Below are 16,090 nucleotides of genomic sequence, written 5' to 3' on the forward strand. Positions count from 1 at the left end.
AACAAAATGTGGAATTGTTATCTAGCTTCCTCAATAAGTGCATCGACGATGTCGTCCCCACAGTGACCGTACGTACATATCCCAACCATAAGCCATGGATTACAGGCAACATCCACACCGAGCTAAAGGCTAGAGCTGCCGCTTTCAAGGAGCGGGACACTATTCCGGACGCTTATAAGAAATCCCACTATGCCCTCAGATGAACCATCAAACAGGCAAAGCATCAATATAGGACTTAGATTGACTCCTACTACACTGGCTCTGATGCTCGTCGGATGTGGCAGGGCTTGCAAACTATTACGGACTACAAAGGGAAACCCAACCGCGAACTGCCCAGTGACGCAAGCCTACCAGACGGGCTAAATGCCTTTTATGCTCGCTTCGAGGCAAGCAACACTGAAGCATGCATGAGAGCGCCAGCTGTTCCGGACAACTGCGTGACCACATTCTCCGTAGCCGATGTGAGCATGACCTTTAAACAGGTCAACATTCACAAGGCTGCGGGGCCAGACGGATTACAAGGACGTGTACTCAGAGCATGCGCAGACCAACTGGCAAGTGTCTTCACTGACATGTTCAACCTCTCCCTGACCGAGTCTGTAATACCTACATGTTTCAAGCAGACCACCATAGTCCTTTTTCCCAAGAAAGTGAAGGTAACCTGCCTTAAAAAGTACCGCCCCGTGGCACTCACGTCGGTAGCCATGAAGTGCTTTGAAAGGCTGGTCATGGCTCACATCAACACCATCATCCCGGAAACCCTAGACCCACTCCAATTTGCATACCGCCCCAACAGATCCACAGATGACGCAATCTCTATTGCACTCCACACTGTCCTTTCCACCTGGACAAAAGGAACACCTATATGAGAATGCTGTTCATTGACTACAGCTCAGCGTTCAATACCATAGTGCCCACAAAGCTCATCACTAAGCTAAGGACCCTGGGAATAAACACCTCCCTCTGCAACTAGACCCTGGTCTTCCTGACGGGCCGCCCCCCAAGTGGCAAGGGTAGGCAACAACATCTGCCACGCTGATCCTCAACACGGGCCCCTCAGGGGTGCGTGCTTAGTCCCCTCCTGTACTCCTTGTTTACCCACGACTGCATGGCCAAGCACGACTCCAACACCATCATTAAGTTTGCTGACGACACAACAGTGGTAGGCCTGATCACTGACAACGATGAGACAGCCTATAGGGAGGAGGTCTGAGACCTGGCAGTGTGGTGCAGGACAACAACCTCTCCCTCAACGTGAGCAAGACAAAGGAGCTGATCGTGGACAACAGAAAAGGAGGGCCGAACACGCCCCCATTCACATCGATGGGGCTGTAGTGGAGCGGGTCGAGAGTTTCAAGTTCCTTGGTGTCCACATCACCAACGAACCATCATGGTCCAAACACACCAAGACAGTCGTGAAGAGGGCACGACAATGCCTTTTCCCACTCAGGAGACTGAAAAGATTTGGCATGGCTCCCCAGATCCTCAAAAAGTAATACAGCTACACCATCGAGAGCATGCTGACCGGTTGCATCACCGCCTGGTATAGCAACTGCTCGGCATCCGACCGTAAGGCGCTACAGAGGGAGGTGCGTACGGCCCAGTACATCACTGGGGCCAAGCTTCCTGCCCTCCAGGACCTATAAACTAGGCGATGTCAGAGGAAGTACCGGAGTGCCAAGTCTAGGTCCAAAAGGCTCCTTAACAGCTTCTACCCCCAAGCCATAAGACTGCTGAATAATTAATAAAATGGCCAGCCGGACTATTTGCATTGTCCACCCCTCCCCACCGTGTTTTTACACTGCTGCTACTCGCTGTTTATTATCTATGCATAGTCACTTTACCCCTACTTACATTTACAAATGACCTCGACTAACCTTTACCCCCGCACATTTACTTGGTACCGGTACCCCCTGTATATTTTATTGTGTTACTTTTTATAAATTTTTTACTTTAGCTTATTTAGTAAGTATTTTCTTAACTATATTTTCTGTATTGTTGGTTAAGGGCTTGTAAGTAAGCATTTCCCGGTAAGGTCTACACCTGTTGTATTCGGAGCATGTGACAAATCAAATTTGATTTGATTTGTATGTGCATGTATACTCCCCTACGTGTTTATTTGGACATGAAGCTAAAACATTTAATTTGGCTCTTTACTCCATAAGTATTTGGACAAATTCACTTATAGTGTATTCAATTAGTCAAAGTTTAGTATACGGTCCCATATTCCTAGCACGCAATGACATCAAGGACAAAGAATGCTGAGTTGCATCCAAAGAACACCATACCTACTGTGAAGCATGGGGGTGGAAACATCATGCTTTGGGGCTATTTTTCTGCAAAGGGACCAGGACGACTGATCTGTGTAAAGGAAAGAATGAATGGGGCCATGTATCGTGAGATTTTGAGTGAAAACCTCCTTCCATCAGCAAGGGCATTGAAGATGAAACGTGGCTGGGTCTTTCAGCATGACAATGATCCCAAACACACCGCCCGAGCAACGAAGGAGTGGCTTCGTAAGAAGCATTTCAAGGTCCTGGAGTGGCCTAGCCAGTCTCCAGATCTCAACCCCATAGAAAATCTTTGGAGGGAGTTGAAAGTCTGTGTTGCCCAGCGACAGCCCCAAAACATCACTGCTCTAGAGGAGATCTGCATGGAGGAATGGGCCAAAATACCAGCAACAGTGTGTGAAAACCTTGTGAAGACTTACAGAAAACGTTTGACCTGTGTCATTGCCAACAAAGGGTATATAACAAAGTATTGAGAAACTTTTGTTATTGACCAAATACTTATTTTCCACCATAATTTGCAAATACATTCATTAAAAATCCTACAATATGATTTTCTGGATTTATTTTTCTCATTTTGTCTGTCATAGTTGACGTGTACCTATGATGATAATTACAGGCCTCTCTCATCTTTTTAAGTGGGAGAACTTGCACAATTGGTGGCTGACTAAATACTTTTTTTCCCCATTGTATATCTAAACCAAAGTAGACAGTTTTCACATTGTTCTATACATCAGTTGGGATCTCTATAAGCTTCAATATGAGGTCCTAAACCTAGCATGAAAGTGCATCCTTGTAGCTGTGGGCTAATATAGTAAAAATGTTTGCCTTGGGTAAGTTGAGCCAATGGCCACCATAACCTATACAAATTATGATTATATTTTGTCAGTTTTATGCATTATATGCATAGTATATTTGCAATGTGTCATGCATATGAACTCAAGATAGTGCATTTTTGTTGTTACAGAGCAGACATCATCATGCCCAGTGCATACAAACGTAAAACAAGCAGTGGGTCTAGCCCCCCTTGAGGTTCTTGAGAGAGCAGCCAAGGAAGTGAGAGAAGGGAAGAAGTCCATTCGGATTTTTAAAAAATTGACTGAATAGCTAGGTTTCCATCCAATTGGACAGATTTTCATGCAAGTATTCTAAAATCTGCATAAGAAAATATGCAAATTTTTCCAACAGTGGTGTTTCTCCAGTTGTTGCAGATAAAAATCTGTGTGTGATGACAGTGCACACAAAATTTACTTTTTCGCTTAAGTTTTCATGTACCGAATAAAAATCTAAAGTTCAGTGTGTTTCCATCGCATTCTCAACTCTACCGATAGTTTTGTCACAAACCGTTGCGTTAAATATCAACATTTGTGCCTACTCTGGTCTTGGCATGTGCGCTCTAGCCAACAGCTCCCAGATACTGTGCAGGTAGACTCGTCTACAGTGCATTTGGAAAGTATTCAGACCCCTTGACTTTTTCCACATTTTGTTACGTTCCAGCCTTACTCTAAAATTGATTAAATTGTTTTTTTCCCGCCTCATCAATCTACACATAATACCCCATAATGACAAAGCAAAAACCTTTTTTTAGAAATTTTTGCAAATGTATTAAAAATAGAAAACGGAATTATCAAATGTACATAAGTATTCAGACCCTTTACTCAGTACTTTGTTGAAGCACCTTTGGCAGCGATTACAGCCTCGAGTCTTCTTGGGTATGACGCTACAAGTTTGGCACACCTGTATTTGGGGAGTTTCTCCCATTCTTTCTGCAGATCCTCTCAAGCTCTGTCAGGTTGGATGGGGAGCGTCGCTGCACAGCTATTGTCAGGTCTCTCCAGAGATGTTCGATCGGGTTCAAGGAAGACACCTCACAGGTCCTCAACTGGCAGCTTCATTAAATAGTACCCGCAAAACACCAGTCTCAATGTCAACAGTGAAGAGGTGACTCCGGGATGCTAACCTTCTAGGCAGAGTTGCAAAGAAAAAGTCCAGTGTATGTGTTCTTTTGCCCATCTTAATCTTTTCTTTTTATTGGCCAATCTGAGATATGGCTTTTTCTTTGCAACTCTGAAGGTCAGCATCCCGGAGTCGCCTCTTCACTGTTGACGTTGAGACTGGTGTTTTGCGGGTACTATTTAATGAAGCTGCCAGTTGAGGACCTGTGAGGCGTCTGATTCTCACACTAGACACTCTAATGTATTTGTCTTCTTGCTCAGTTTGCGCTGTTCTGTGAAGGGAGTAGTACACAGCGTTGTACGAGATCTTCAGTTTCTTGGCAATTTCTCGCATGGAATAGCCTTAATTTCTCAGAACAAGAATAGACTGATGAGTTTCAGAAGAAAGTTATTTGTTTTTGGCCATTTTGAGCCTGTAACCGAACCCACAATTGCTGATGCTCCAGATACTCAACTAGTCTCAAAAAGGCCGGTTTTATTGCTTCTTTAATCAGCACAACAGTTTTCAGCTGTGCTAACATAATTGCAAAAGGGTTTTCTAATGATCATTAGCCTTTTAAAATGATCAACTTGGATTAGCAAACACAACGTGCCATTGGAACACAGGACTGATGGTTGCTGATAATGGGCCTCTGTACGCCTATGTAGATATTCCATTAAAAATCAGCCGTTTCCAGCTACAATAGCCATTTACAACATAAAAAATGTCTACACTGTATTTCTGATCAATTTGATGTTATTTTAATGGACAAAAAATTGCTTTTCTTTTTCGAAAACAAGGACATTTCTAAGTGACCCCAAACTTTTGAACGGTAGTGTACATTGACAAGCATTTCGCTACACCCGCAATAACATCTGCTAAATATGTGTATGTGACCAATACAATTTGATTTGAGTTGATATAAAAGAAAATGTGCGAATGAGAGGCTATGATAAAGTAGCAGAGGCACACAAGGTCTTATCTGATGACATGGAGTATGAGCTTCCTAAACATATGAATAATCTCACAGACCAGTTTCATGGGCTCAAATGCAGAGAACTTCTTAATTTGAGGGTGTTTTCATCCATATCGGGTGAGCAGTTTAGAAATTACAGCACTTTTTGTACATAGTTCCCCATTTTAGGGGACCAAAGGTATTGAGACAAATTCACTTATATGTGTATTAAACTAATCAAGTGTTTAGTATTTGGTCCCATATTCCTAGCACGCAATGATTACATCAAGCTTGTGACTCTACAAACTTGTTGGATGCATTTTCTGTTTATTTTGGTTGTGTTTCAGATTAGTTTGTGCCCAACAGAAATGAATGGTAAATAATGTATGGGTTCATTTTGGAGTCACTTTTATTGTAAATAAGACTAGGATGTGTTTCTAAACACTTCTAAATTAATGTGGATGCTACCATGATTACGGATAATCCTGAATGAATCGTGAATAATGATGAGTGAGAAAGTTACAGAGGCATAAATATCATAAACGGTTCACCCGATATGGTTGAAAACACCCTCTAATTAAAGCGGACAGTCTGCAATTTAACCTCATAGTCATTTTATCATTTAAAATCCAAAGTGCTGGAGTACAGAGGCAAAACAACAACAAATTTGTCACTGTCCCAATACTTTTGGAGCTCACTGTATATCTGAATGTAGGCATACATTTAAGATTACAATATACAGTGGGGAAAAAAGTATTTAGTCAGCCACCAATTGTGCAAGTTCTCCCACTTAAAAAGATGAGAGAGGCCTGTAATTTTCATCATAGGTACACGTCAACTATGACAGACAAAATGAGAAAAATAAATCCAGAAAATCACATTGTATGATTTTTAATGAATTTATTTGCAAATTATGGTGGAAAATAAGTATTTGGTCAATAACAAAAGTTTCTCAATACTTTGTTATATACCCTTTGTTGGCAATGACACAGGTCAAACGTTTTCTGTAAGTCTTCACAAGGTTTTCACACACTGTTGCTGGTATTTTGGCCCATTCCTCCATGCAGATCTCCTCTAGAGCAGTGATGTTTTGGGGCTGTCGCTGGGCAACACAGACTTTCAACTCCCTCCAAAGATTTTCTATGGGGTTGAGATCTGGAGACTGGCTAGGCCACTCCAGGACCTTGAAATGCTTCTTACGAAGCCACTCCTTCGTTGCCCGGGCGGTGTGTTTGGGATCATTGTCATGCTGAAAGACCCAGCCACGTTTCATCTTCAATGCCCTTGCTGATGGAAGGAGGTTTTCACTCAAAATCTCACGATACATGGCCCCATTCATTCTTTCCTTTACACGGATCAGTCGTCCTGGTCCCTTTGCAGAAAAACAGCCCCAAAGCATGATGTTTCCACCCCCATGCTTCACAGTAGGTATGGTGTTCTTTGAATGCAACTCAGCATTCTTTGTCCTCCAAACACGACGAGTTGAGTTTTTACCAAAAAGTTATATTTTGGTTTCATCTGACCATATGACATTCTCCCAATCCTCTTCTGGATCATCCAAATGCACTCTAGCAAACTTCAGACGGGCCTGGACATGTACTGGCTTAAGCAGGGGGACACGTCTGGCACTGCAGGATTTGAGTCCCTGGCGGCGTAGTGTGTTACTGATGGTAGGCTTTGTTACTTTGGTCCCAGCTCTCTGCAGGTCATTCACTAGGTCCCCCCGTGTGGTTCTGGGATTTTTGCTCACCGTTCTTGTGATCATTTTGACCCCACGGGGTGAGATCTTGCGTGGAGCCCCAGATCGAGGGAGATTATCAGTGGTCTTGTATGTCTTCCATTTCCTAATAATTGCTCCCACAGTTGATTTCTTCAAAACAAGCTGCTTACCTATTGCAGATTCAGTCTTCCCAGCCTGGTGCAGGTCTACAATTTTGTTTCTGGTGTCCTTTGACAGCTCTTTGGTCTTGGCCATAGTGGAGTTTGGAGTGTGACTGTTTGAGGTTGTGGACAGGTGTCTTTTATACAGATAACAAGTTCAAACAGGTGCCATTAATACAGGTAACGAGTGGAGGACAGATGAGCCTCTTAAAGAAGAAGTTACAGGTCTGTGAGAGCCAGAAATCTTGCTTGTTTGTAGGTGACCAAATACTTATTTTCCACCATAATTTGCAAATAAATTCATTAAAAATCCTACAATGTGATTTTCTGGATTTTCTTTCCTCAATTTGTCTGTCATAGTTGACGTGTACCTATAATGGAAATTACAGGCCTCTCTCATCTTTTTAAGTGGGAGAACTTGCACAATTGGTGGCTGACTAAATACTTTTTTTCCCCACTGTACCACACCCCATTCCATGAATTAAACTTTGACCTACCAGCACCACCACCTACTGTCATAGGACACCATCACCCACTTACCCCAAGGCGGCTCAATTTACCCCATACCTGAAAACAAGCTATGTTTTCAAAACTGTTATGTTTACATGAATTCTGATAATTTCCAGGGATACAGAACATCCTGAAAAATATGTAGATATCTTCGTTAGAAAGAATACTACATTTCCCTTGACGGAGTGATGTTGAATGTAAAAATGGCTCAACATACTCCACTCTCCCCTGCTGTAGCCTACAGCAGGGGAGAGTACAGAGCCAAATGAATAGTTTTTGCTTTACTATCCAAATAAATATGTATGTGTTAGGATTGAAGGGGTGGAGACTGGCAGCTGAGTAAAGCGTACAGCTCATGTTGCCCTACCTTTCCAAAAAAACAAAGTGCATCACAGACATTCACCTTCTGAGTCATACCTTGTTGGTTCTCAGAATTATTGAAATAAACGTAATGTCTTGACAGTCAGAGACAATGGCTTTCAGAACTCTTACAGTGATAGCTTTGAGTCTACACAATAAAGCACTCACTGTCTCATGTTTGTTAACACTTTCCTGGGTAATCAGCTTAATGCTAATCTTCACTGCTTCACTATCTCATCTCAGAGCGGTTCACTTGTATTATTAATGGATGTTCATTTAATTGTTTTATTTTCCTCTCTGAAAATGACTGATACTTTTCAGTTGTTCAAGGGACAATTCAAGCATGGAATCGGACAAGCCTACTTTGGAGAAAGAGTGCCAGCGTACTACCTGAAAGGAGCCACGTGCATTTGAAATGTGTTGCTTTAGCTCAGAAATAGAGGGGAGGGTATAGAGAAAAGGAAACATTTGTGAACAGTATAATGAGAGATGCTCAGCAACTATTAGTTCAGATCTTAAGAATGTCCCAGAAATCATACATTCAATACTGTATATCTATGTCCTTCCACAAAGCTCTATCTGTCCTTGTATTTTGTTGTTTTGTCCATCCTATCTCTGGGTATGGTCATCAAATTTTTAGAAGAACTGTTACACTCCAGTGTCATAAAAATGGCATTCCAAGACCTTCCACTTGGGGTTTGATGTTCTGTATCCCTCTTCTTCAGAGCAGCTGGCAGTTTGAAATGAACAGTACTTTCCTTTGTACCTGTTCCAGCAGGTCTGACTATGACCCTGATTCATGTTAGCCAGCCTTGGCTTCAGAAGGATACTGTACTCTTGTTGTCTTGTCTGAAGACTTCGATTATAATTACAACAGCACTCAGGCTGCTATTTGAAACAGTGCTTCCTCTGCAGCACAAAGACCTTGTCGGAAGCAAAGGGGCTTTGCCTGCCTGGCTTTGGCTGTCAGTCCGAGACTCCTTAAGTAATTAGGCTTACCCAGGCTAACACGATTAACACACAATGGAGCCAAGGTCAAAACTTTTAATGACTCTTACTACTGCACATATTTAAGCCTGGTTGCTTTTACATACTTTCCTTAATGGATGTTGACATACTGAAGGCTCCTCAACAGAAATGTGATTAATGCCTGGGTCCCTCCCTGGGTTTATATACTGTAAACTACTTTCTAGGTTAAATATATGGATGAATATCCATTTAAAGGGGCAATCAGCAGGTGAAACAATAACAAAGCGTTCTTCCTGCCCCTGTTTCGGTAAAAAGCTAGACTTTCATAGACTTACCATCCATGATATCAAAATGATTGTTGAACCATGTTTCGAGGCTATATATTGTTTGTTTACATTAACATGGTTTGCAAATGGAGTAAAACAAGCTTATATTTTAGGTTCTAATGGGTACGACAGTTGAACTAAGCTCATGAGGCAATTATAAGATATATTCTTCAAGAATCAGTGGGTACATATTATTAATTTATAAATCCAAAAATGGATTTAGCAACTGCAGATCGGCCCTTTAAAAGTTTATGTCAAAATAATATTGAAGGTATATTTAAAGAGACATGCCACTACATTACACTTACCCCGAATAAGTGCCTTACAGAACCAGTAGTGCATATGAGTCATATGCACTAGATGATCATCACATTTACTTGTCACCCAACATCATCAATGTGTTTTGACAGTGTCATATTTAATGCAAAGGAATGAGTGAATATTTAATGTAATGTACAGTGGGGAGCACAAGTATTTGATGCACTGCCGATTTTGCAGGTTTTCCTACTTACAAAGCATGTAGAGGTCTGTCATTTTTATTATAGGTACACTTTAAATGTGAGAGACGGAATCTAAAACAAAAATCCAGAAAATCACATTGTATGATTTTAAAGTAATTAATTTGCATTTTATTGCATGACATAAGTATTTGATACATCAGAAAAGCAGAACTTAATATTTGGTACAGAAACCTTTGTTTGCAATTACAGAGATCATACGTTTCCTGTAGGTCTTGACCAGGTTTGCACACACTGCAGCAGGGATTTTGGCCCACTCCTCCATACAGACCTTCTCCAGATCCTTCAGATTTCAGGGCTGTCGCTGGGCAACACGGACTTTCAGCTCCCTCCAAAGATTTTCTATTGGGTTCAGGTCTGGAGACTGGCTAGGCCACTCCAGGACCTTGAGATGCTTCTTACGGAGCCACTCCTTAGTTGCCCTGGCTGTGTGTTTCGGGTCGTTGTCATGCTGGAAGACCCAGCCACGACCCATCTTCAATGCTCTTACTGAGGGAAGGAGGTTGTTGGCCAAGATCTCGCGATACATGGCCCCATCCATCCTCCCCTCAATACGGTGCAGTCGTCCTGTCCCCTTTGCAGAAAAGCATCCCCAAAGAATTATGTTTCCACCTCCATGCTTCACGGTTGGGATGGTGTTCTTGGGGTTGCACTCATCCTTCTTCTTCCTCCAAACACGGCGAGTGGAGATTAGACAAAAAAGCTCTATTTTTGTCTCATCAGACCACATGACCTTCTCCCATTCCTCCTCTGGATCATCCAGATGGTCATTGGCAAACTTCCGATGGGCCTGGACATGCGCTGGCTTGAGCAGGGGGACCTTGCGTGCGCTGCAGGATTTTAATCCATGACGGCGTAGTGTTACTAATGGTTTTCTTTGAGACTGTGGTCCCAGCTCTCTTCAGGTCATTGACCAGGTCCTGCCGTGTAGTTCTGGGCTGATCTCTCACCTTCCTCATGATCATTGATGCCCCACGAGGTGAGATCTTGCATGGAGCCCCAGACCGAGGGTGATTGACCGTCATCTTGAACTTCTTCCATTTTCTAATAATTGCGCCAACAGTTGTTGCCTTCTCACCAAGCTGCTTGCCTATTGTCCTGTAGCCCATCCCAGCCTTGTGCAGGTCTACAATTTTTATCCCTGATGTCCTTACACAGCTCTCTGGTCTTGGCCATTGTGGAGAGGTTGGAGTCTGTTTGATTGAGTGTGTGGACAGGTGTCTTTTATATAGGTAACGAGTTCAAACAGGTGCAGTTAATACAGGTAATGAGTGGAGAACAGGAGGGCTTCTTAAAGAAAAACTAACAGGTCTGTGAGAGCCAGAATTCTTACTGGTTGGTAGGTGATCAAATACTTATGTCTTGCAATAAAATGCAAATTAATGACTTAAAAATCATACAATGTGATTTTCTGGATTTTTGTTTTAGATTCCATCTCTCACAGTTGATAAAAATGATAAAAATTACAGACCTCTACATGCTTTGTAAGTAGGAAAACCTGCAAAATCGGCAGTGTATCAAATACTTGTTCTCCCCACTGTACATGAAGGACTGTGATGGAGATCTAACTAAATTATCATTTATCATCCACTCTCTTCAACATTACTTATTTATTTTACATTTGATTGGCGTTACCTTGTACTAGTTTACAGTGTTGGTAGAAATATAGTGTAGATCGATCACACAAAAATAGCTTAATGTCAGTACATTGCAGCACCCAGGAATTGAGAGAGCCAGATGTGAAATGTGCACACAATAGACACTACCAGCAATTCCCAACGTTGTCTGGGTAAAAAACATTTAAACCTGATGTTTTCATTTAGTCCCTATAGGTGCTGGCCTTGGATGTATCTCAGTGAGCAAAACTACGTATTTTCAACATATTTTGCTCATAGGGAAGGCTCTCTGCTGGCTTGCCTCCTGTAGCCAATGCTACAGCTAGTGCCCTCCGCTGCAGATAGAACGGAGGGAGGGAGCAGTGGGGTGAAAGACTTGGTAATCAACGTTAACAGGGGCTATTGAATTAATCATGGCTGCTGTTAGCATGTTGGCTAAGTGCCTCTGGCTGGTCTCATACTTCATTGGTAAAGGAAACAGCATCATGCTAGCTTGACCTACAAAGGCCACGAGGGCATGACACATCTTATAAGAATGTTGTATACCCCAATGTGTATGAGTGATGATGTCTATCATTACCATTTAAATGATTGATAAGGTGTTCACTCTCAGTTTATTCTCAAATGTAGTCGGATGCTGAATCTTCGTAGTAAAGTATTTCTCTAATCATTATAATTTCACAATAACTGTATTGTGTGATGATGAATAATGAACCACTACAAAGAACCCACTGGGCAAAAATGTGATGACATTGAATCAACATGGAAAACTGATTGGATTTGCAAAAAGTCATCAATTTAAGGGAATTGATTATTTTTTCACCCAACTTTTAACCTAAAGCCAATGTCATGGTGAAATTGTTTGTTAATTTCATGTTGAATTCACGTTAGTTGCATAGCCGTGGTAAGTAGGGGTGCTGAGGGTGCTGCAGTACCCCTGACAAATCAGAATAAAAAATATATTGATACAAAAATATTTTTTTACAACAGTAACTGGGCCTTTACTAGTATTAGCGGACCGATATACAGTAGATGTCTGTAGCGTGCACGTTTTTTTTCTCCAGCATATCAGCTTTGGCAAAAAAGGTAGTTGTATAATTAAGGACCAGCAGCATACCACCCTGCATCCCACTGCTGGCTTTCCTCTGAAGCTAAGCAGGGTAGGTCCTGGATGGGAGACCAGATGCTGTTGGAGGGCCAGTAGGAGGCACTCTTTCCTCTGGTTTAAAAAAGTATCCCAGGGCAATGATAGGGGACATTGTCCTGTGTAGGGTGCCGTCTTTCGGATAGGAAGTTAAACGTGAGTCCTGACTCTCTGTGGTCACTACAGAACCCGTGGCACTTATCCTAAGATTAGGGGTGTTAACCCCTGTGTCCTGGCTAAATTCCTAATCTGGCCCTCATGCCATCATGGCCACCTAATCATCCCTAGCTTCCAATTTGCCCATTTATCCCCTATAACTATTCCCCAGGTTGTTGCTGTAAATGAGAATGTGTTCTCAGTCAACTTACCTCGTAAAATAAAAATCTTGCAGGATTCAATAGTTGGAATTGTAAGACTTGTTGCCCTGTCCCTTTCTCTGCAATTGTCATTCTAATGTAATCCAGAAAGAACAAAACTCTGTCCTCAAACATTTACATCAAAAGTTGCAATGTTATGAGCAAAGACTCAAAACATCCACATCAAATAAATTATTTTTCTTGATCTAATAACATGAAAAAATTAAATAAAAATGGTGCAGTATTAATTTACCATCCTAACAAACCACTTAATGTAAATGTACATTACTGTATTGTACATAGGGTGGTTATCTAGGTTTGTACCTGTAGATTTTCTATCACGTGAAACAAAACAATGCACAAAACAATAATTTAGTACATTGAGACATCAAGTGGTTTGTGATGATGTGTTGATGTGGCTCAGTTGGTAGAGCATGGCGCTTGCAATGCTATGGTTGTGGGTTCAAATCCCATGGGGGACCAATATGAAAATGTATGCACTCACTACTGTAAGTTGCTCTGGATAAGAGTGTCTGCTAAAATGGAAATGGTATGAATTTCAGTTTTCATATAAAAATAAGTTGTATTTCAAGAAAATGGGAAACATATCAAGCAAGTATTTTTATATTCCACAAGTGCTATCAGATTAACTGTTTTGTACAGTTAATTTTCAGACTCAAGTTACAAATGCTGGTAAACACTGAAATAACACATTTAGTTCAAATATTTTCACAAACGTAGTGCACTGGGCCTTTACTAGTCCTGTATTAATGGACAGATATACACTGCTCAAAGAAATAAAGGGAACACTAAAATAACACATCCTAGATCTGAATGAATGAAATAATCTTATTAAATACTTTTTTCTTGACATAGTTGAATGTGCTGACAGCAAAATCACACAAAAATTATCAATGGAAATCAAATTTATCAACCGATGGAGGTCTGGATTTGGAGTCACCCTCAAAATTAAAGTGGAAAACCACACTACAGGCTGATCCAACTTTGATGTAATGTCCTTAAAACAAGTCAAAATGAGGCTCAGTAGTGTGTGTGGCCTCCACGTGCCTGTATGACCTCCCTACAACGCCTGGGCATGCTCCTGATGAGGTGGCGGATGGTCTCCTGAGGGATCTCCTCCCAGACCTGGACTAAAGCATCTGCCAACTCCTGGACAGTCTGTGGTGCAACGTGGCATTGGTGGATGGAGCGAGACATGATGTCCCAGATGTGCTCAATTGGATTCAGGTCTGGGGAACGGGCGGGCTAGTCCATAGCATCAATGCCTTCCTCTTGCAGGAACTGCTGACACACTCCAGCCACATGAGGTCTAGCATTGTCTTGCATTAGGAGGAACCCAGGGCCAACCGCACCAGCATATGGTCTCACAACGGGTCTGAGGATCTCATCTCGGTACCTAATGGCAGTCAGGCTACCTCTGGCGAGCACATGGAGGGCTGTGCGGCCCCCCAAAGAAATGCCACCCCACACCATGACTGACCCATCGCCAAACTGGTCATACTGGAGGATGTTGCAGGCAGCAGAACGTTCTCCACGGCGTCTCCAGACTCTGTCATGTCTGTCACTTGCTCAGTGTGAACCTGCTTTCATCTGTGAAGAGCACAGGGCGCCAGTGGCGAATTTGCCAATCTTGGTGTTCTCTGGCAAATGCTAAATGTCCTGCACGGTGTTGGGCTGTAAGCACAACCCCCACCTGTGGATGTCGGGCCCTCATACCACCCTCATGGAGTCTGTTTCTGACCGTTTGAGCAGACACATGCACATTTGTGGCCTGCTGGAGGTCATTTTGCAGGGCTCTGGCAGTGCTCCTCCTGCTCCTCCTTGCACAAAGGCAGAGGTAGCAGTCCTGCTGCTGGGTTGTTGCCCTCCTACGGCCTCCTCCACGTCTCCTGATGTACTGGCCTGTCTCCTGGTAGCGCGTCCATGCTCTGGACACTACGCTGACAGACACAGCAAACCTTCTTGCCACAGCTCGCATTGATGTGCCATCCTGGATGAGCTGCACTACCTGAGCCACTTGTGTGGGTTGTAGACTCCGTCTCATGCTACCACTAGAGTGAAAGCACCGCCAGCATTCAAAAGTGACCAAAACATCAGCCAGGAAGCATAGGAACTGAGAAGTGGTCTGTGGTCACCACCTGCAAAACCAGTCCTTTATTGGGGGTGTCTTGCTAATTGCCTATCATTTCCACCTGTTGTCTATTCCATTTGCACAACAGCATGTGAAATGTATTGTCAATCAGTGTTGCTTCCTAAGTGGACAGTTTGATTTCACAGAAGTGTGATTGACTTGGAGTTACATTGTGTTGTTGAAGTGTTCCCTTTTCTTTTTTTGAGCAGTGTAGATATCTTCAGCTCAGGCGACAACAAACAAATTCTGCATCCCCCATCGGACAAAAAAATCGCAGCACCCCCACCCACAAACTACTTCCCGTGGCTATGGTCAACCAAATGTGAATAAACAATTTACGTTGAACTGACGTCTGTGCCCAGTGGGAAAGCACCTCCCATTAGAACAGCTAAATTAATATTCTGTAGCATCCTCAGTAAGCCCATTAAGTTTTACACAGCATTCACCTAGCTAGATGCTGTTGGCTGTCTGAGGCACAGGAGGTTGGTGGCACCTTAATTGGGGAGGACACGCTCGTGGTAATGGCTGGAGCGGAATAGGTGGAATGATATCAAATACATCAAACACATGGTTTCCATGTATTTAATGCCATTCCATTTGCTCTGTTCCAGCCATTGATCATCCTTGGAGAGATTCCCTCTGTTATGCAAAAGAGAGTAGTAGAGTATATTCAAACATCTGGCATGCAAATCAAATCAAATCTAATCTAATTATATTTGCAACATACGCCGAATACATCAGGTGTAGACCTTACAGTGAAATGCTTTCTTACAAGCCCTTAACCAACAATGCAGTTTTAAGACAAATAAGTGTTAAGTAAAGAAAAGATAAGTAAAAAATAACAGTAGGGAGGCTATATACAGAGGGTACTGGTACAGAGTCAATGTGCGGGGGCACAGGTTAGTCGAGGTAATCAAGGTAATTGAGGTAATTGAGGCACTTGCCGTGCGGTAGCAGAGAGAACAGTCAATGACTTGTCTTGATCCTTCACACTATGGTGCACTTGGATACTTCCGTACGACACAACAGTTTTGACATTTGATAGTTGAAAGGTGAAACCATGACTCATTATTCCTTTAA

The sequence above is a fragment of the Coregonus lavaretus genome (assembly GCF_964263955.1).
Source record: "Coregonus lavaretus genome assembly, chromosome: 22".
Lineage (NCBI taxonomy): Eukaryota > Metazoa > Chordata > Actinopteri > Salmoniformes > Salmonidae > Coregonus > Coregonus lavaretus.